At 37.7% G+C, this 21518-nt stretch overlaps 1 long non-coding RNA gene across 1 annotated transcript in view; it reads right to left on the bottom strand.

The window, feature by feature from the left end:
- Nucleotides 1-427: 427 nt before the first annotated feature.
- LOC138413651 (uncharacterized) overlaps nucleotides 428-21518 on the bottom strand; it is a 65810-nt gene continuing 44719 nt past the window's right edge. Inside the window, exons 2-3 of the long non-coding RNA XR_011246059.1 lie at nucleotides 5164-5276; nucleotides 428-534 (exon numbers count right to left, since the gene is read on the bottom strand). This is a non-coding gene — a long non-coding RNA (uncharacterized lncRNA). The remainder of the gene's footprint in view (nucleotides 535-5163; nucleotides 5277-21518) is intronic.

Genomic DNA, 21518 nt, shown 5'->3' with positions numbered 1-21518 from the left:
CTGTGGATGATGACAATGTGTCTTACATGCATTACTTTCTGCGTCAGTTGCCAGTTGCAGCTCGAGGCATGTATCCAAAATTATCTTTTCCAGGCACTATACTGATACTGTAGTCACTACAAGTTACGCACGTTCCAGTTTGCCTGGGGGACATTTAAAACAAACCAGTCTACAACACAATAAAAATCACATGAAAATCAACCTCCCTCCTCATCTTTTCATATTTTTTTCTCCTCAATTTTTTAATGTGGATTTAGAATTTGATACTGAGCATAGCCGTGAAATTGCCCCCCCCAAATAGAAATGGTACAAGTTGTCAAATAAATGTTATCTACATAAATCCCCACAGATTTCAAAAACATTCTCAGAACACAGTTAACATCACAGTATATTGTAAGGTATCACATTTTTTATTACTCACCTTATTGATGGAACCTCAACCATATTTACTGTCCCTGGCTCAGACTCTCTCTCAAGCATCTACAGTAGGTGTTTTCATTCCCAAAACACAGGCTCTCTTGTGGTTCCAAGAGTCTGTAAGAGTAGAACAGGAGGTAGAGCATTCAGCTACCAGGCAGACAACTTCTGTGCATTTACGGTTAAACTTAAAACATTCCTTTTTGATAAAGCCTTGCTGGATCAGGTGAGTCCTGAACCATCCCTTAAGCTGCTATAGGTCTAGACTGCAGGGGAAACTCCCATCATCCACAGAGCACTTCTCCACTTCTCTCTGTCTCTCTGCCCCCCCCCACCCCACACTCATTTATTTTTTTTAATAAATGTCAAAAACTATGTTATTGACGTGTCTCTTTTCTCCCATAGTCCCTCTCTCTCTTTCTCTCTCTCATTGCAGATACCTCTGACTCCAGAACTGAAGGAGAACAACTATTATTATTATTATTATTAACAACAATACTTAATTAATTATTATATTAATTGTTGCTGCTATCATTGATAATCAATAACTTCTTTACACTGTTATTGTTTACATTTTAACTAGTAAGAGCTGATACCAGATGATCCAGGCAGATGATCGTCCACATTGAGCCTGGTTCTGCTAGAGGTTTCTCCCTGTAAGTGAGGGAGTTTTTACTCTTCACAGTCACCAAAGTCTGCTCATTGTGGGAACTGTTAGGTTTCTTTATATTAAACAAGATTTGAAGGTCTTGACCTTCTATGTAAAGTTCCTTGAGATAATGTATATTATGATTTGGCGCTATACAAATAAAATTGAATTGAATTGAATAGGTGATGGGATAATAATAACAATAATTAATTGAGCAGTAGTATTGCAATATATTCAGTAAACTGTACAGAAATAATATGTTTTTTTTCTTTCATGAACATATTTTCCATTTCATATTATGCACTTACCAACCTTTAACTGTGGGCTGAGTTTCCTGAGCACATATACACATTCACCTAACACACTGGTAAATATTAACCCTTACTATGAGGAACTCATACCTGAAAAAGGGAGTATTTGAATGAACGATACATGGACACAAACTTTTCTCAAATCATGTGCATTATGACTGAAGGGAGTAAGCGAGGTGTCTCTTAATGTTCCTCAAAAGCTACATGCTCCCTCTCCTGGATCCCTCTGGTAACTACACCTGCTCTTACTGCTGCTGGTGTTAGAATAACTTGTTGAACATAAAACACAAGAATACACAAAAATACTGTTCTCTAACTGCTGCAACTGACAGTAAACATTATAACCATAACATGAATATGCTCAAGTATTAGAATATGAGAAATTTAATGGTACTCTGCTACTTCAGCTAACTTGCGGGTAAAGCACAATATTCCTTGTGTCACAAAAAGCAACAAGTGTCAGAACCTGTCTGACTGCCTAATTCAACCAGGCACAACTTTTTTTCTATCGCGCCTGCGGACACCAGGCCGAAATAGGTGGATGGGCTTTCTGTAAAGAAGGCTCCTGTCGTGGTTTCAAAGCTCTACGTGCTTTCTGGCATTTGCTGGAGGCCCGTCAAATTGCAATCTATAATGAAAGGGGAATCAGAAGTTAGTGTAAATCCCATTATCAATGCCTAGAATATGCTGGCCCCTCATTTCAGCCAAAAAAGCCTCAAACTGTTTGAAAGTTACACCGTTGCGATCATTAGGCCCCAGATCAACATTCTTCCCTCTCATACCCGTATGTACTCTGTACGGCTATCAAAATGGAGCCCGTAGAAATGGGCTTAATTGATACCAAAGGTCACAAAGGTCACCTGGGCCCTTCTGCAGTTTTGGTGAAAATCGGTAATGCAGGCTCAAAGAGCCCCTCGTGACCAGTGGGTCAAATTTGGGGCTCCTAGGCCCTTGGGAAGGCCCCGAAAGGGATCGTAATTTCCCCAAAAATCTCCAGAACCAAGAGGCTGCGAACCCTGTTTAGGCCCCTGACCAGCTAGAGGACTGAAATCCAAGTGACAACTCATGTAGCATTGATAAGAAATTCCCTCAAGCATTCCAAGTTACCAGATATAATGAAATTCCCTACTGACAGTCCTAACATATCACATTCACATTGACGTTACTCTGACCTTTAACTTCGAAGGGAATAAAATTCTTCATCTTTGAATTGAAGTTAATATTTTTACCAAGTTTGACGACATTCCCATGAGCTGATCTTTAGATATCAATTTAAGGAAAAATATTTACATGCTTTGTGAGAACACTGTGACATTTGGCTACCAAAATGAAACCCAAATTCATATGAATGTTTGTGCCAAATGTGAAAGAATTCCCTGAAGGCATTTCGGATATATCGCATTTACAAGGCAAGTAGTGTGCTTTGTGAGGTCCTAGTGACCTTGCCATTTGATCTTTGACAACTGAATTCTATTCAAGTCATCATTGAGTCCAAATGAATGTTTGTGCCACATGTAATGATATTTCCTTTGGACAATCCTGATAAATTGTATTCAAAACAATGCAAAGTCATGTGAGCTTGACCTTTTGACCTTTGACTAACATAACGTAGTTGTACATGAGATATCGCATTCACATGAATTGGCAAGACAGATGGATGGACAACCTGAAAACGTAATGCCTCTGGCCATACTGAATGTGAAAATGGTAAAGAAATAAATATAGCAATACATGATAAATAATTTGTTCCATGTTCTTTTATTTTACATGGATGATTTCTTGACAAAACAAGCCAACTCTATAAATGTGAACTGAGTGTCAGAAATTAACATGACATTCATAGCATCTGCAAACAATTTTTCCCCACAAATTTCTGTAACTTTCTGAGAATCTACATCACAGTATATTGTAAAATATCATGTGTTTCAATACTCTCCTTATTGATGGAACTTCAGTGATGTCTACTGTCCCTGGCTCAGACACTCTCTCAAGCATCTACAGTACATGTCAAGAAAGGTAATGGTAACATTAAAATAACATTTGATATCTACAATTCAGTTGAACTATTATAGTTTCAGATATTTCTTTCTGTAAGTTCAATTCAGCATCTGCAGATGGACTCATTAGTACACGTCACCTGATTGACATGCACAAATGAGCAAAGAACATAGGAGAATCTGTGTTCTTATAACTCACAGCCCCCTCCCACTAAGCATGCAAAGATATATATTACCCTTCTGTAGTTTCACTCAGTGGAAGAGACATCCTGTCCTTTTGTTAACATGTTCTGTGGATGACCCCCCCCCCCCCCCCCCCCCCCGTGAGATCCCAGTTGTTTGATCCCAATCAGAGATACAACGAGATACCATAAAGTTGTGGTTTCTCGAGGCCATAAAACTCAAGTCTCTTAAGCCACCATCGTAAACATTAAAGTTGCCCTTTTAGATTAACAATTTGGTCAACCATTTGGTCAGTCCTCGACATACAGTACATGTCTGCTCATGCAATTATACATACACAAATGTAACATTTCCATTACAGTGCTAAAAGTGTTATAGCTGAGCAGGGATCAGTGAGGATGAGGTCGTATTTAAAGGGACCGCTTTGGTGAGAGAATGGGCTGTGATTGGTGAGTGACTGATGAGCACCCATGAACCTATCGTTAACTGAGCACATGACTCTGTGTCCTGCATGAACTAACACAATGCTTCATTAGTCACTATTTAAGTTCAGGATTTCCACAATGACATTCTCACTTTAAACTTAATTTAAGGTATCTCGAATTGAGGCAAATTAAAGCTGACCTTGAATTATGATTAGTCACAATCAAATTGTCATATATCACAAATCATAAACTGGATTTATTTTCATAATTAATTATGGATAAAATTACAAGGCATGTTGCAGAAATCTGGAATGGATATCTATATCATTGAGCATTGTAACAAGTTACATTGTACAAGTACATGTTCTACTGATTAAGGGATCAGTCACTTGCTATCTGTAATACAAACAGCCATCATCAGGAACATCAGAGATATCATAGTTAATAATCATCCCAAGGTACTTGTAGTTCTCTACAATGTCTACCACATATCCCTTGATGATAGTATTCTAAGAGTTTGAGGACTGATGCCTAAAACTCATGTCCTTGGTTTTTGTCACATTTAGTAGTAAGAATGCACAGTCACACCACTACAGATTCACAATCCACAATGGGACCATGGTTGTTCTCATCTGCATGGAGGAAACTGACTGTCACAAAGTCATCAGCAAATTTGAAAAGTAATCTGTTGTCATGCCAGCTGCGGCAGTCATCAGTATACACATTATAGAGGGGAGGTGAAAGGACACAGGAGGAGACCCTGTGGATGATGACAATGTGTCTTACATGCATTACTTTCTGCGTCAGTTGCCAGTTGCAGCTCGAGGCATGTATCCAAAATTATCTTTTCCAGGCACTATACTGATACTGTAGTCACTACAAGTTACGCACGTTCCAGTTTGCCTGGGGGACATTTAAAACAAACCAGTCTACAGCACAATAAAAATCACATGAAAATCAACCTCCCTCCTCATCTTTTCATATTTTTTTCTCCTCAATTTTTTAATGTGGATTTAGAATTTGATACTGAGCATAGCCGTGAAATTGCCCCCCCCAAATAGAAATGGTACAAGTTGTCAAATAAATGTTATCTACATAAATCCCCACAGATTTCAAAAACATTCTCAGAACACAGTTAACATCACAGTATATTGTAAGGTATCACATTTTTTATTACTCACCTTATTGATGGAACCTCAACCATATTTACTGTCCCTGGCTCAGACTCTCTCTCAAGCATCTACAGTAGGTGTTTTCATTCCCAAAACACAGGCTCTCTTGTGGTTCCAAGAGTCTGTAAGAGTAGAACAGGAGGTAGAGCATTCAGCTACCAAGCAGACAACTTCTGTGCATTTACGGTTAAACTTAAAACATTCCTTTTTGATAAAGCCTTGCTGGATCAGGTGAGTCCTGAACCATCCCTTAAGCTGCTATAGGTCTAGACTGCAGGGGAAACTCCCATCATCCACAGAGCACTTCTCCACTTCTCTCTGTCTCTCTGCCCCCCCCCACCCCACACTCATTTATTTTTTTTAATAAATGTCAAAAACTATGTTATTGACGTGTCTCTTTTCTCCCATAGTCCCTCTCTCTCTTTCTCTCTCTCATTGCAGATACCTCTGACTCCAGAACTGAAGGAGAACAACTATTATTATTATTATTATTAACAACGATACTTAATTAATTATTATATTAATTGTTGCTGCTATCATTGATAATCAATAACTTCTTTACACTGTTATTGTTTACATTTTAACTAGTAAGAGCTGATACCAGATGATCCAGGCAGATGATCGTCCACATTGAGCCTGGTTCTGCTAGAGGTTTCTCCCTGTAAGTGAGGGAGTTTTTACTCTTCACAGTCACCAAAGTCTGCTCATTGTGGGAACTGTTAGGTTTCTTTATATTAAACAAGATTTGAAGGTCTTGACCTTCTATGTAAAGTTCCTTGAGATAATGTATATTATGATTTGGCGCTATACAAATAAAATTGAATTGAATTGAATAGGTGATGGGATAATAATAACAATAATTAATTGAGCAGTAGTATTGCAATATATTCAGTAAACTGTACAGAAATAATATGTTTTTTTTCTTTCATGAACATATTTTCCATTTCATATTATGCACTTACCAACCTTTAACTGTGGGCTGAGTGTCATAAAATTAACAACACATTCATAGCATCTGCAAACAATACTATATAACAACATTCAAGCATACTATCTATATAACAACAGATCTTAACTGTGTTTGTTCTCAAGTGTGGGGTGTTTTATACATTTTTAATAACATTATACGGATCACATTATAGCGTGACATATTTCTGGTTGAGGACAGGAGGAAATTACTGCAGTAAAGTGTGAAAGATGGGTAAAGAAGAGTTGAAGTGGAGTATAAAATGACCGTGGTATTAATGATAAACTAATCACATGAGGGATCGTCTCAGTTGTTAATTTGGAAAAAGGGAAACTCTAATAAAGTTATTGCATTACCTGAAAGGTTTCACAATGTAACTTGATGCGAATCCCCTTGCGAGTCTGCTATTGATCCGAAAAGTCTGAATCTGTGAATGTCTTTCACACTTTCCTTCAGTCACTTTCCTCTTGTCAATCGTTCCTGCTTCAGCTCACCGGTCGTAGCCAGAGGTGTGTTCCATCCAGGGCCGAAGGTGATGTTGCTTACTGCGGGGTTAACACCCTTCACTTCCACCAATTGGAAAACAACACACGGGAGCTCCGCATCATATCAACTCCTTACGCTATAATGTAATCCATATAACCTTATTAAAAATTAAAAAACAAAAAAGATCTTACCAGCCTATACACCTCTCCTACACAGGGGAAGACCACGCCTCCACGACACACACTTTCATCAGAAATGAAACTTATCTCTCTCTCTCTCACGTGTCTGTGTGTGTCGGGTCAGATCAAGGTGATCAGCGGGACCTTTCATGTGACACCTGCATTTAGAGACGCGGTCTTTCAGTCGCCTGCAAAGACCCCCTCCTTTGCGCTTACCGCTCTGAACGCTGTCTCTGTCCACGCGCACAGTATGGAAGCCCTTGATGGTGGTGTTTTCGTCGGGAACATCCTGGTGCAGCCATGTCTCCGTAAAGCATATTAAACTACACTCACGATACTCCTTCTGACTTTGGACCAGTGCAGTCAGCTCGTCCATCTTATTCCCCAGCGATCTCACGTTTCCCATGACAATGGAGGGAAGACTCGCCTTTTCCTCCGTAGTTTTTTGCGTCCTCTGCATCCCCTGTGTGTCCGTATCAAGATTTCAGCCGGAATATCATTGTCCGTGGTCACCGAAGGTCGCTTGCTCTCTCCAACTCCACGCAGGGAAAGACCGCGTCTCTAAATGCAGGAGTCACGTGAAAGGTCCCGCTGACCACCTTGATCTGACCCGACGCGCGCACGCACACACACACACACACACACACACACACACACACACACACACACACACACGTGAGAGAGAGATAAGTTTCATTTGTGTGTGTCGTGGAGGCGTTGTCTTTCCCTGTGTGGCAGGAAAGGTGCAAAGGTAAGATCTTTCTTGTTTTAAATTTTTAATAACGTTATAGGGCTAGAAGGCAGCAGGGGCAGACAGGTCCCTTTCAGGTAATGCAATAACTTTATTACAGTTTCCCTTTTTCCAAATTAACAACTGAGACGATCCCTCATGCGATTAGTTTATCATTACTACCACGGCCATTTTGTACGCTACTTCAACTCTTCTTTTATGGGGTGCAGTTTGTTAAGCAGCTCACGCTGAAAATAACAGCAACATTTTGTCACATTTAGCTTCAAACCATGTTTAAAAAACTTGTGTGAATTTTTGAGAGTCACTTTTGCACATTTACAACAATATTTGTCAACTTAGAGATATTTTAAATATTTAAATCCAAATGTTAAATCTAAATGTTAAATCTAAATGTTTCGGGTGAAACTAAATATTTAACTAATATGCAAATTCAAATGCCGGTAACAGGAAGTACCAAAATAAAAGCTCGAGGAGGTCAGAGTGTGTTTATAGTGGTAAATAACGAATAAAACCCATCTTATCCGGGGAAATGGACTCTTGGACATGGAATATCGTGTTAATAACTACATAAAATAACAAACACGTTTGGAGAAACTTTATTTGAAGAGTACTTTGAGTTTTTAGTGTCACTTTTATGAAGACGATTCACGATATTCCATGTCCACGAGTGTTTATTTGTATAGCAGAGAGACAGAGAGAAGTGCTCTGTGGATGATGGGAGTTTCCCCAGCAGTCTAGACCTATAGCAGCTTAAGGGATGGTTCAGGACTCACCTGATCCAGCCAGGCTTTATCAAAAAGGAATGTTTTAAGTTTAACCGTAAATGCACAGAAGTTGTCTGCCTGGTAGCTGAATGCTCTACCTCCTCTTCTATTCTTACAGACTCTTGGAACCACAAGAGAGCCTGTGTTTTGGGAATGAAAACACCTACTGTAGATGCTTGAGAGAGAGTCTGAGCCAGGGACAGTAAATATGGTTGAGGTTCCATCAATAAGGTGAGTAATAAAAAATGTGATACCTTATAATATACTGTGATGTAAACTGTGTTCTGAGAATGTTTTTGAAATCTGTGGGGATTTATGTAGGTAACATAAGTTTGACAACTTGTACCATTTCTATTCGGGAGCCAATTTCATGGCTATGCTCAGTATCAAATTCTAAATCCACATCAAAAAATTGAGGAATAAAAAAATATGAAAAGATGAGGAGGGCGGTTGATTTTCATGTGATGTTAACTGTGTTGTAGACTGGTTTGTTTTAAATGTCCCCAGGCAAAATGGAACGTACGTAACTTGTAGTGACTACAGTACCAGTATAGTGCCTGGAAAAGATAATTTTGGATACATGCATGATACCTCAAGCTGCAACTGACAACTAACACAGAAAGTGAGGGTAAACAAATGCACCTAAGAGACATTGTCATCATTCACAGGGTCTTCTCCTGATCTTTGCACTCTGTAATGTGTATACTGATGACTGCCGCAGCTGGCATGACAACAGATTACTTTTCAAATTTGCTGATGACTCTGTGACGGGTAAGTCTCCTCAGAGAGATATACTTAACACCTTTCGTCAAAAAGTGACAGTTTTATGACTTTGAACTTTTACCTAGTGAGGTCACGAGAAGAGAGGGGGGGGGGGGGGGGGGGGGGGTGATAAGAGGAGGGGGAGGAGGGGGGTTTAGGAAGTGGGGGGTCATAAAAAAAAAAAAAAAATAGATAAAGTGAGGGGGAATAAAAACCAGATACGGGGTGAGATCAGAGAGCGCGCTTTGCTGCACGAGAACTCAGTATGTAAACATCCAAAGAATAACAACAGGCGTGATTGTATGGCTCCTCTCTCTCACAGACAGAGGCCCAAATGATGCAGAAAAATAAAAAACTAAATGGGTAAAACAGGAACAAGGATCCAAGTTGACTTTCTATGGCTTTGACTGTCTCAGATTTGGTCAAGCTTGTCAGGGTGTGTTATCACAGATCAAAAATTTTATGACTTTTTATTTTAAGGCTGGAGGTTCCCTATCTATCTATCTATCTATCTATCACAAACTGAACTAAATTCTCAAACACTTCCTGTGTGCTCAAAAGTCCTGTTCGTTTAATAGAGTCTAGAGCTCTAACTACTACCACAAACTAAATCCTCCAGGCTGCTCGTTTACCAGCCAGCTCACAGTATGTAATGTGTAAATCAGACAGTGTTAGAGTTTAAAAAAAAAAAATATTTACACTATGTAGCTAGGCTTGCAGTTCCAGTCTTTATGGTATCAAAGCTTATCATATCCTAGACCTGACACTGTTTGATGCACAGAGCTACAGTATCTTCTCATGTGAGTGACGTTGCTGCAAACTAGTACTTTTCCAAAGCTGTCCGTGATAATGTGGGGTGCAGTGTCATACTGTGCACTTCGAGTATTCTCAAAATAAATCCACTCAATTTACCAAAAAAATCTGATGAGCCATCAAATGCACTCATCAAACAGAATCAGAACAAGAGATTGATGTATACACAATGTATTTGTATCAGACAAACTGAAAGGACATTTTGTTACTTTCTAAATATTAAACTCTAAAACATTACACAGCCTTTTATCACTATACTTTGCTCTTAATTTCATATTGTTTCAAATAATTGTATATTTTATTTTCAGATATGTTGAACTGTTTTCTATTATTATTATTAACAACATTTTTTTTTGTGCTAATTAAACTCATGGATCTTGTGAAAGATCATGCTGATTACAGATAACCCCCTTCTGATGTATGTAGCAAAGGGCCAGGAGTGATTAGGCAGCCAACTAGTGTGGGAAAAGCGGTGACTCACAGGTTATGCAACTGAAAATCACCTGAAGTAGTGGTTTGAATATGATTATATATGTTATCTAAATGAATGGGACCTTTAGTCTGAGTTATTCTTTGACCCTAAATAATAATAAACCAAGGGCATGGGAGTGCCTAATCAATGATTAACTTATTCTAATTTTACTTTTACTTTAAAATTGATCCTTGAATACAACTTTTGTTCCAGGTGAAGACTCAGGTACAGTTTAAGCTAATTAATTGATTTTTATAAGGACATAGATTTTTGTCTGTGAGCACTGGATGTGTGCTAATTGTTATCTCGGGTTTTCAATGAAACCTTATTAAACAATTGGACAAATGAAGTCTTATATTTATGTAACCCAGATCTCCTGGGCCTGAGTTCGTAAACACAAAAAAAAATGAATATGATCTCAGAAGAATATTTGAAACGAATCTTATCTTTTGTTTAAATTCCTCTAATTAATATTAAAGACCACCACAACTGTATTTTAAAAGTCAAAACCTTCACAGGTGTTTATTTACAATAGGAAATAAATGAAAAGGCTGTGAATTCCTCTCAGGAAGTAAAATATTTACAAAACAAAATAAATGCACAAAATAAAATATAGGGTCTCTTTAAATTGTTTAAACTGTTCCTTTGACTTCTCAATTTACCCTTTAATTCACTGGTTAAATAAAATCTTTACCTTTCACAGGTCTCTGAATAAAAACAAACACAATTCCTATCAACTGTAAATTAACTCACAAACATCACATGTGGGCCCACTTCAGAAATGATCAACTTGAAACTTAGTTGCAGGCCTGTAGTGATGCTCGGGTGCGGTGAGGCCTGAAAACTGAGTGGCCACTTCACTCAATCAAGAGCATAAAATAAAAGCACGTGCATTGTCATATCAGTTCGATACTCACAGGTCCAAAACGAGGAGCAATGGGGCAACGACAGTCACAGAAAGGGGTGATGGCAGTCACAATCCGAACACAGGCAGCACACACAGTGGCGAAAATCCAGGGAAGAATAAAACAGCAGGGTCCATCCACCAGCAACCATCTCAGTTTCTCTCTCTCTTCACAGACGTCCGTCTCCTTTAATTACATGAACTCTTTTGAGCCATAATATCATCACGCTAAATCGTACTGACTTAACGTTAGCCCGTTTTAGCATTGAAAACAACAGTGCTAAAGCTAAGATATACAGACACATTTCAACCTTTAGAATTGGCTCTCCTACAACTGAACCAGAACCCCTCCCCTCCCCCTCCTCCCCCTCCTGCATTCTGGAAGGTCCCAGCAGCTGCTTTGGTAAATTTCACTGTTGACTTAATAACATACTTTCAGTAAAAATGTAAATGTGCCTTGATTTGTTCATGTAAGTGCATTTAGCAATTAAAAATTCAGAAAGTTAGCAAACACATGCACATGCAGAATATAAATGTCCATTAGAAATGTAAAATAACGTGGGATCTGTCACATGTTTAATGTCACATTTAAAGTAAATGGCGGTAAGTTGTCCTGATCATGGGAAGCTATGGTGGAGGGGTAGAGCGGTTACCAGAAGGGTAGCAGTTCAATCCCCAGTTTGCCTCATCTGCATGCTGAAGTGTCCTTGAATAGAAAAAAAAAGTTCTGCTAATAGACGCACTGTATGAATGTGTGTGAACGACAATGAATGGCAAACTGTAGTGTAAAGCGCTCTGAGTGGTCATCAAGATTAGAAAAGCTCTATATGAATACAAACCATTTACCATCACTTGTCATCCTCTCCCTGTCAGAGGCCGGAGAGAAGTGAGGAAAGGCATGGGCACAATAAAGATAGGCATGCTGCAGATCATTGCAACCAACCTCCACCACCATGGTAGTCAATAATTACCATCTCTCCTGAAGTACTGTGGTTTCATTTCTGTCCGGGTGTATTTGTCAACCTAAATGAGCTGAAACCAACACCAAGGTTACTGGCAGCATTGCTTGCACACAGCAACACAGCCATTCACCCAATCAAGTTTACCTGGGTTTTAGTCAAGGTATATATGCTTCAGTGGGATACAGCTGACAGGCCTAATGGTCAATTCCTTTTGAATTGACCAATTGACCTTAGGAACAAATCATTTAACCAGTACTTCACATACTGCGAAGTAACACTATGAACTGAAAAACATTAGATGCACAAGTTACCATGTAAAATAAACACTATATAACAAGAAAACAATGGTAGCCTTGTCATAGCACCACATTACACCGCTTACACATATATAAAGTTTTACCTTAAACAGACCATTAGTTTTAGCCATTAATTTTCAACAATATTTTATAGTATTAAACAGTATAGTAGATTACATACAAATCATTTAAAAAACAGTAATACAAAATCTGTCTGCAGGCGGAGCATTAATCATTAATCATTAAGGAATGATAAAGGAATGATAAAAGAAATGTAAATGTTTTCTTTCCAGTCACTGTGACCTTTGGCCACTGAAATCTAACATATTCATCTTTGAATCAAAGTGGATCAAATAAATTAACTCTTGAGTCCAACTAAATGTGAAATGATTCCCTCAAGGTGTTCCGGAGATACTGTGTCATGTTCACAAAATAATTTGCTTGTGAGGCTACAGTGACATTGACCGTTGACCACCAAAATCTAATCAGGTCACATTTAAGTCCAAGTGAATGATCTGTGCCAAATTTGTAGAAATTCATCAAGACGTTCTCGACATATATGACAAGAATGGGAAAAAAATACCTAAAACATATGGACATTGGCTGTCAGGACAGGAAAATAGAAATCTGAAGCTGTGAGATGGTCATTATTTATGAATCATCAAATGGCATTAAAATGACATTAATTATCCCTTCTATGTAGTCTTATGTTTTGCTTTATATGTGGGTTTTAAGATGGGAGATGTTTGTACATAAATTTGCAGAGATAATAGTGTAACTTAAAAGATTACATGAGCTAGTCCATTCATGTGATAGATAACAAACTCTACAGAAACTCAGTCAATTCCCTTGAGTTTCAGTTCGTCTTCAACTCGGCTGAGGTAATCAGGATCTGGGTATCCATAGCTGCAAAGACAATGACAGAAAATAAATGACTTTATATGGACAGTTTCCTATCAATGAAAATCTGTACGCATGATTGGTGGTCATTAGCCCTGTAGCATGCTGCCAGCAAAAACACAAGACTTGTGTACAGATGATTACATTGAGGTCACATGAATAAGTTTCTCTTTTCACAAATACACAGATTATATACATTTTATTATATACATATTTTATATGTGATTTGCGGCTGTGGCTGCAGGGGGGTAGAGAGGTGGACCTCTAACCAGTAGGTCGGTGGTTCTATCTGCATGCCATACTGTCCTTGGGCAAGATACTGAACCCAGAATTACACACTCATAGAAAAAGTGCTGCCCATAGATGCAGTGTAGGAATGTGTGAATGGGTGAATGGCAATAAATTGTACTGTAAAGCTCTTTGAGTGGTCATCAAGACTAGAAAAGCTCTATATAAATACAGACCAATTACCATTTCTGTCACAGCCCTCTTACTTAGGCTCCGGCCATAATGAACTGATTACAGGGAAGGCCGTTTTGTTCTTGTGAATGTGTCTGAGCAGAGAATCTCCTGCTACGTTGTTTATATGTGGAAAACAAACTAGGGAATGTCTTTGCACATTCAAAGTGACAGTCTTGTGAAAACACCTCCTACTTTTCACCATCGCTGTTGGTCGTTCGTAGTATTATAAGCAACCAAGTGCGGAGTAGACAATCTACTTCCTGTTCACACTGACCTGGTGTCATGATAAACGTTTATGTACCAGTCAGATACAGGCTACTTAACTGTTGTTAAATGTTTAAGATAAAAGTACTTGTTTGACCTATTATTCTATCATTTTATTCATCTACATTATGTCATTAGACCATTTATACTGAAGTAGCTGAGTAAGCAGCAAGTGAAGCTACAGTAAAATACATTATAAACTGTTTTATAAACAGAAATGTTAGATATATTGTGGGAGCTTGTTTCTCTTTGATTTGTGGTGAGTTACTGGATCATAAAAGCTTCTGAGAACTTCAGATGGAAAAAAAAAAAAAAAAGACGAGAATTATTTTTCAGAAACAAAAAATGTTCAAAACCACTCGTAAAGTCTTTAACAACGTGTTTAACAGCTTGTTATATTATGTATTGTTTGAAATCTTCATTTTAAAGTAAGCTGTCAAATAAATGCAATGCAGTATAACATACAATATTTCTCTCTGAAATGAACAAGAGTAGAATTTTGAAGTAGTGTTAAGTGCTTTTATGTTGTGAAATAAAAAAGAAATATTGATATTTACAGTATTTGTATTTGTGAGTATTTTATGTGTAGTGTAAACTGTCCAGCCTGCAGAAGAGGAGTTATGTACATCTTGGGGAGCATATTCCTCTCTTAAGTGGAGAACAAAATATGCTTATTTAGTGTATAAGTATGTTTATTACTACACTAACAAACAACTAAGGCCAAAATATTGAAATCTACATTTTCTCTGTCTATTGCTACAATTTGAAGTGAAGAGGTGAGATCTTGAATCTGTCAATGAGCAGCGTGTCTCACACTGCTGAGCTGCGCTGATCACTCAGGCAGTGGACACTCCAAAATATGTTAACATGGGTGCCAAAATTATTCATAATGATCACAATATTGACTGAAATAATCATGATCATGTGACTGTATTATTCCTGCCAGTGTTAGTGGAGCGATCCACGGTGAAGATGAGTCTCTAATCAAAGGCACGTATCAACAGCTTCAGGATCCTCCTGCCCTCTGAGGAGTCTGGGAGATAGGCCATGCACGATACACCTTCATATGTCTGACCAGGATTAGGATGCTCCGCATGCAGACAGACAGTAGATGTTTATCCACCTAATTATGTTCTTCCAAGATGTCCATTATTATGTGGCTAAGAGTGACTCTGAGTCCACATTTTTATGGTTAATCGTTTATTTATTAGAAATATTAATTGAAAATAAGAAATTTCCAGCAACATACTGATGCTGATAAATCACTATAATAAGCATAGATAATGTCTGAGTACAAAAAGGAAAGAAAGAGGAGAATTAAATAAGAGTGTAAAAGACAAAACACAGATATTCCATTTTTTCAAAAAATAATAATATCAGACAGACAGCTAATTAGCCTTATAAATTGTATCGGTATATTTCCACCAACAGATGATTGATTTCTTTTCCAGTGGGATGATTTAAGAGAACTCATAATTCATGAGAAGAACAGGGTGAGAATAAAGAATGTTTATGTAGAGTACTGCTGGTTAATGCTACACCACCGACAACTGGGAATGATCTTCACCACAAAACCTCAACACACGGGGGGCCAACTTGGTGAGGACACTTTTTATGGATGTAGATCACACACCTGTGACACAGATTTGGATTGCTCGATTATGGCAAAAAACATGATCATGATTATTTCAGTCAATATTGTGATCATTATGAATAATTTTTGCACCCATGTTAACATATTTTGGAGTGTCCACTGCCTGAGTGATCAGCGCAGCTCAGCAGTGTGAGACACGCTGCTCATTGACAGATTCAAGATCTCACCTCTTTACTTCAAATTGTAGCAATAGACAGAGAAAATGTAGATTTCAATATTTTGGCCTTAGTTGTTTCAAACAATACATAATATAACAAGCTGTTAAACACATTGTTAAAGACTTTACGAGTGGTTTTGAACATTTTTTGTTTCTGAAAAATAATTCTCGTCGTTTAAAGCTTTTTTTTTCCATCTGAAGTTCTCAGAAGCTTAAATGATCCAGTAACTCACCACAAATCAAAGAGAAACAAGCTCCCACAATATATCTAACATTTCTGTTTATAAAACAGTTTATAATGTATTTTACTGTAGCTTCACTTGCTGCTTACTCAGCTACTTCAGTATAAATGGTCTAATGACATAATGTAGATGAATAAAATGATAGAATAATAGGTCAAACAAGTACTTTTATCTTAAACATTTAACAACAGTTAAGTAGCCTGTATCTGACTGGTACATAAACGTTTATCATGACACCAGGTCAGTGTGAACAGGAAGTAGATTGTCTACTCCGCACTTGGTTGCTTATAATACTACGAACGACCAACAGCGATGGTGAAAAGTAGGAGGTGTTTTCACAAGACTGTCACTTTGAATGTGCAAAGACATTCCCCAGTTTGTTTTCCACATATAAACAACGTAGCAGGAGATTCTCTGCTCAGACACATTCACAAGAACAAAACGGCCTTCCCTGTAATCAGTTCATTATGGCCGGAGCCTAAGTAAGAGGGCTGTGACAGAAATGGTAATTGGTCTGTATTTATATAGAGCTTTTCTAGTCTTGATGACCACTCAAAGAGCTTTACAGTACAATTTATTGCCATTCACCCATTCACACATTCCTACACTGCATCTATGGGCAGCACTTTTTCTATGAGTGTGTAATTCTGGGTTCAGTATCTTGCCCAAGGACAGTTTGGCATGCAGATAGAACCACCGACCTACTGGTTAGAGGTCCACCTCTCTACCCCCCTGCAGCCACAGCCGCAAATCACATATAAAATATGTATATAATAAAATGTATATAATCTGTGTATTTGTGAAAAGAGAAACTTATTCATGTGACCTCAACGTAATCATCTGTACACAAGTCTTGTGTTTTTGCTGGCAGCATGCTACAGGGCTAATGACCACCAATCATGCGTACAGATTTTCATTGATAGGAAACTGTCCATATAAAGTCATTTATTTTCTGTCATTGTCTTTGCAGCTATGGATACCCAGATCCTGATTACCTCAGTCGAGTTGAAGACGAACCGAAACTCAAGGGAATTGACTGAGTTTCTGTAGAGTTTGTTATCTATCACATGAATGGACTAGCTCATGTAATCTTTTAAGTTACACTATTATCTCTGCAAATTTATGTACAAACATCTCCCATCTTAAAACCCACATATAAAGCAAAACATAAGACTACATAGAAGGGATAATTAATGTCATTTTAATGCCATTTGATGATTCATAAATAATGACCATCTCACAGCTTCAGATTTCTATTTTCCTGTCCTGACAGCCAATGTCCATATGTTTTAGGTATTTTTTTCCCATTCTTGTCATATATGTCGAGAACGTCTTGAGAGAATTTCTACAAATTTGGCACAGATCATTCACTTGGACTTAAATGTGACCTGATTAGATTTTGGTGGTCAACGGTCAATGTCACTGTAGCCTCACAAGCAAATTATTTTGTGAACATGACACAGTATCTCCGGAACACCTTGAGGGAATCATTTCACATTTAGTTGGACTCAAGAGTTAATTTATTTGATCCACTTTGATTCAAAGATGAATATGTTAGATTTCAGTGGTCAAAGGTCACAGTGACTGGAAAGAAAACATTTACATTTCTTTTATCATTCCTTTATCATTCCTGAATGATTAATGATTAATGCTCCGCCTGCAGACAGATTTTGTATTACTGTTTTTTTAAATGATTTGTATGTAATCTACTATACTGTTTAATACTATAAAATATTGTTGAAAATTAATGGCTAAAACTAATGGTCTGTTTAAGGTAAAACTTTATATATGTGTAAGCAGTGTAATGTGGTGCTATGACAAGGCTACCATTGTTTTCTTGTTATATAGTGTTTATTTTACATGGTAACTTGTGCATCTAATGTTTTTCAGTTCATAGTGTTACTTCGCAGTATGTGAAGTACTGGTTAAATGATTTGTTCCTAAGGTCAATTGGTCAATTCAAAAGGAATTGACCATTAGGCCTGTCAGCTGTATCCCACTGAAGCATATATACCTTGACTAAAACCCAGGTAAACTTGATTGGGTGAATGGCTGTGTTGCTGTGTGCAAGCAGTGCTGCCAGTAACCTTGGTGTTGGTTTCAGCTCATTTAGGTTGACAAATACACCCGGACAGAAATGAAACCACAGTACTTCAGTTGTAGGAGAGCCAATTCTAAAGTTTGAAATGTGTCTGTATATCTTAGCTTTAGCACTGTTGTTTTCAATGCTAAAAACGGGCTAACGTTAAGTCAGTACGATTTAGCCTGATGATATTATGGCTCAAAAGAGTTCATGTAATTAAAGGAGACGGACGTCTGTGAAGAGAGAGAGAAACTGAGATGGTTGCTGGTGGATGGACCCTGCTGTTTTATTCTTCCCTGGATTTTCGCCACTGTGTGTGCTGCCTGTGTTCGGATTGTGACTGCCATCACCCCTTTCTGTGACTGTCATTGCCCCATTGCTCCTCGTTTTGGACCTGTGAGTATCGAACTGATATGACAATGCACATGCTTTTATTTTATGCTCTTGATTGAGTGAAGTGGCCACTCAGTTTTCAGGCCTCACCGCACCCGAGCATCACTACAGGCCTGCAACTAAGTTTCAAGTTGATCATTTCTGAAGTGGGCCCACATGTGATGTTTGTGAGTTAATTTACAGTTGATAGGAATTGTGTTTGTTTTTATTCAGAGACCTGTGAAAGGTAAAGATTTTATTTAACCAGTGAATTAAAGGGTAAATTGAGAAGTCAAAGGAACAGTTTAAACAATTTAAAAAGACCCTGTATTTTATTTTGTGCATTTATTTTGTTTTGTAAATATTTTACTTCCTGAGAGGAATTCACAGCCTTTTCATTTATTTCCTATTGTAAATAAACACCTGTGAAGGTTTTGACTTTTAAAATACAGTTGTGGTGGTCTTTAATATTAATTAGAGGAATTTAAACAAAAGATAAGATTCGTTTCAAATATTCTTCTGAGATCATATTCATTTTTTTTTGTGTTTACGAACTCAGGCCCAGGAGATCTGGGTTACATAAATATAAGACTTCATTTGTCCAATTCTTTAATAAGGTTTCATTGAAAACCCGAGATAACAATTAGCACACATCCAGTGCTCACAGACAAAAATCTATGTCCTTATAAAAATCAATTAATTAGCTTAAACTGTACCTGAGTCTTCACCTGGAACAAAAGTTGTATTCAAGGATCAATTTTAAAGTAAAAGTAAAATTAAAATAAGTTAATCATTGATTAGGCACTGCCATGCCCTTGGTTTATTATTATTTAGGGTCAAAGAATAACTCAGACTAAAGGTCCCATTCATTTAGATAACATATATAATCATATTCAAACCACTACTTCAGGTGATTTTCAGCTGCATAACCTGTGAGTCACCGCTTTTCCCACACTAGTTGGCTGCCTAATCACTCCTGGCCCTTTGCTACATACATCAGAAGGGGGTTATCCGTAATCAGCATGCTCTTTCACAAGATCCATGAGTTTAATTAGCACAAAAAAATTTTTTTGTTAATAATAATAATAGAAAACAGTTCAACATATCTGAAAATAAAATATACAATTATTTGAAACAATATGAAATTAAGAGCAAAGTATAGTGATAAAAGGCTGTGTAATGTTTTAGAGTTTAATATTTAGAAAGTAACAAAATGTCCTTTCAGTTTGTCTGATACAAATACATTGTGTATACATCAATCTCTTGTTCTGATTCTGTTTGATGAGTGCATTTGATGGCTCATCAGATTTTTTTGGTAAATTGAGTGGATTTATTTTGAGAATACTCGAAGTGCACAGTATGACACTGCACCCCACATTATCACGGACAGCTTTGGAAAAGTACTAGTTTGCAGCAACGTCACTCACATGAGAAGATACTGTAGCTCTGTGCATCAAACAGTGTCAGGTCTAGGATATGATAAGCTTTGATACCATAAAGACTGGAACTGCAAGCCTAGCTACATAGTGTAAATATTTTTTTTTTTTAAACTCTAACACTGTCTGATTTACACATTACATACTGTGAGCTGGCTGGTAAACGAGCAGCCTGGAGGATTTAGTTTGTGGTAGTAGTTAGAGCTCTAGACTCTATTAAACGAACAGGACTTTTGAGCACACAGGAAGTGTTTGAGAATTTAGTTCAGTTTGTGATAGATAGATAGATAGATAGATAGATAGATAGATAGATAGATAGATAGATAGGGAACCTCCAGCCTTAAAATAAAAAGTCATAAAATTTTTGATCTGTGATAACACACCCTGACAAGCTTGACCAAATCTGAGACAGTCAAAGCCATAGAAAGTCAACTTGGATCCTTGTTCCTGTTTTACCCATTTAGTTTTTTATTTTTCTGCATCATTTGGGCCTCTGTCTGTGAGAGAGAGGAGCCATACAATCACGCCTGTTGTTATTCTTTGGATGTTTACATATTGAGTTCTCGTGCAGCAAAGCGCGCTCTCTGATCTCACCCCGTATCTGGTTTTTATTCCCCCTCACTTTATCTATTTTTTTTTAATTTTTTTTATGACCCCCCACTTCCTAAACCCCCCTCCTCCCCCTCTTATCACCCCCCTCTTCCCCCCCCCCCCCCCCCCCTCTTCTCGTGACCTCACTAGGTAAAAGTTCAAAGTCGTAAAACTGTCACTTTTTGACGAAAGGTGTTAAGTATATCTCTCTCTCCTCCATGCGGATGAGAACAGCCATGGTCCCATTGTGGATTGTGAATCTGTATTGGTGTGACTGTGCATTTTTAGTACTAAATGTGACAAAACCAAGGACATGAGTTTTAGGCATCAGCCCTCAAACTCTCAGAGTACTATCATCAAGGTACAGGTGGTAGACTTTGTAAAGAACTACGGAACAAGTACCTTGGGATGATTATTAACTATGATCTCTCTGATGACTATGTCCCTGATGATGACTGTTTGCATTACGGATAGCAAGTGGCTGATCCCTTATTCAGTAGAACATGTAGTAACATGTCCATTTCCATGCTGTTTATTTAAAAATAATTTACTTGTCATCTTGTACAATGCTCAATGATATAGATATCTATTCCAGATTTCTGCAACATACTTTGTAATTTTATCCATAATTAATTATGTAAATAAATCCAGTTTATGATTTGTGATATATGACAATTTGATTGTGACTGATCATATTTCAAGGTCAGCTTTAATTTGCCTCAATTTGAGATACCTTAAATTAAGTTTAAAGTGAGAATGTCATTGTGGAAATCCTGAACTTGAATATACCTTTGCATGCTTAGTGGGAGGGGGCTGTGAGTTATAAGAACACAGATTCTCCTATGTT

The sequence above is a fragment of the Paralichthys olivaceus genome, chromosome 14 (assembly GCF_024713975.1).
Source record: "Paralichthys olivaceus isolate ysfri-2021 chromosome 14, ASM2471397v2, whole genome shotgun sequence".
In the NCBI taxonomy this organism is placed as follows: domain Eukaryota; kingdom Metazoa; phylum Chordata; class Actinopteri; order Pleuronectiformes; family Paralichthyidae; genus Paralichthys; species Paralichthys olivaceus.
Note: the sequence above shows the minus strand (reverse complement) of the source record. Positions and strands in the feature narration are given on the sequence as shown.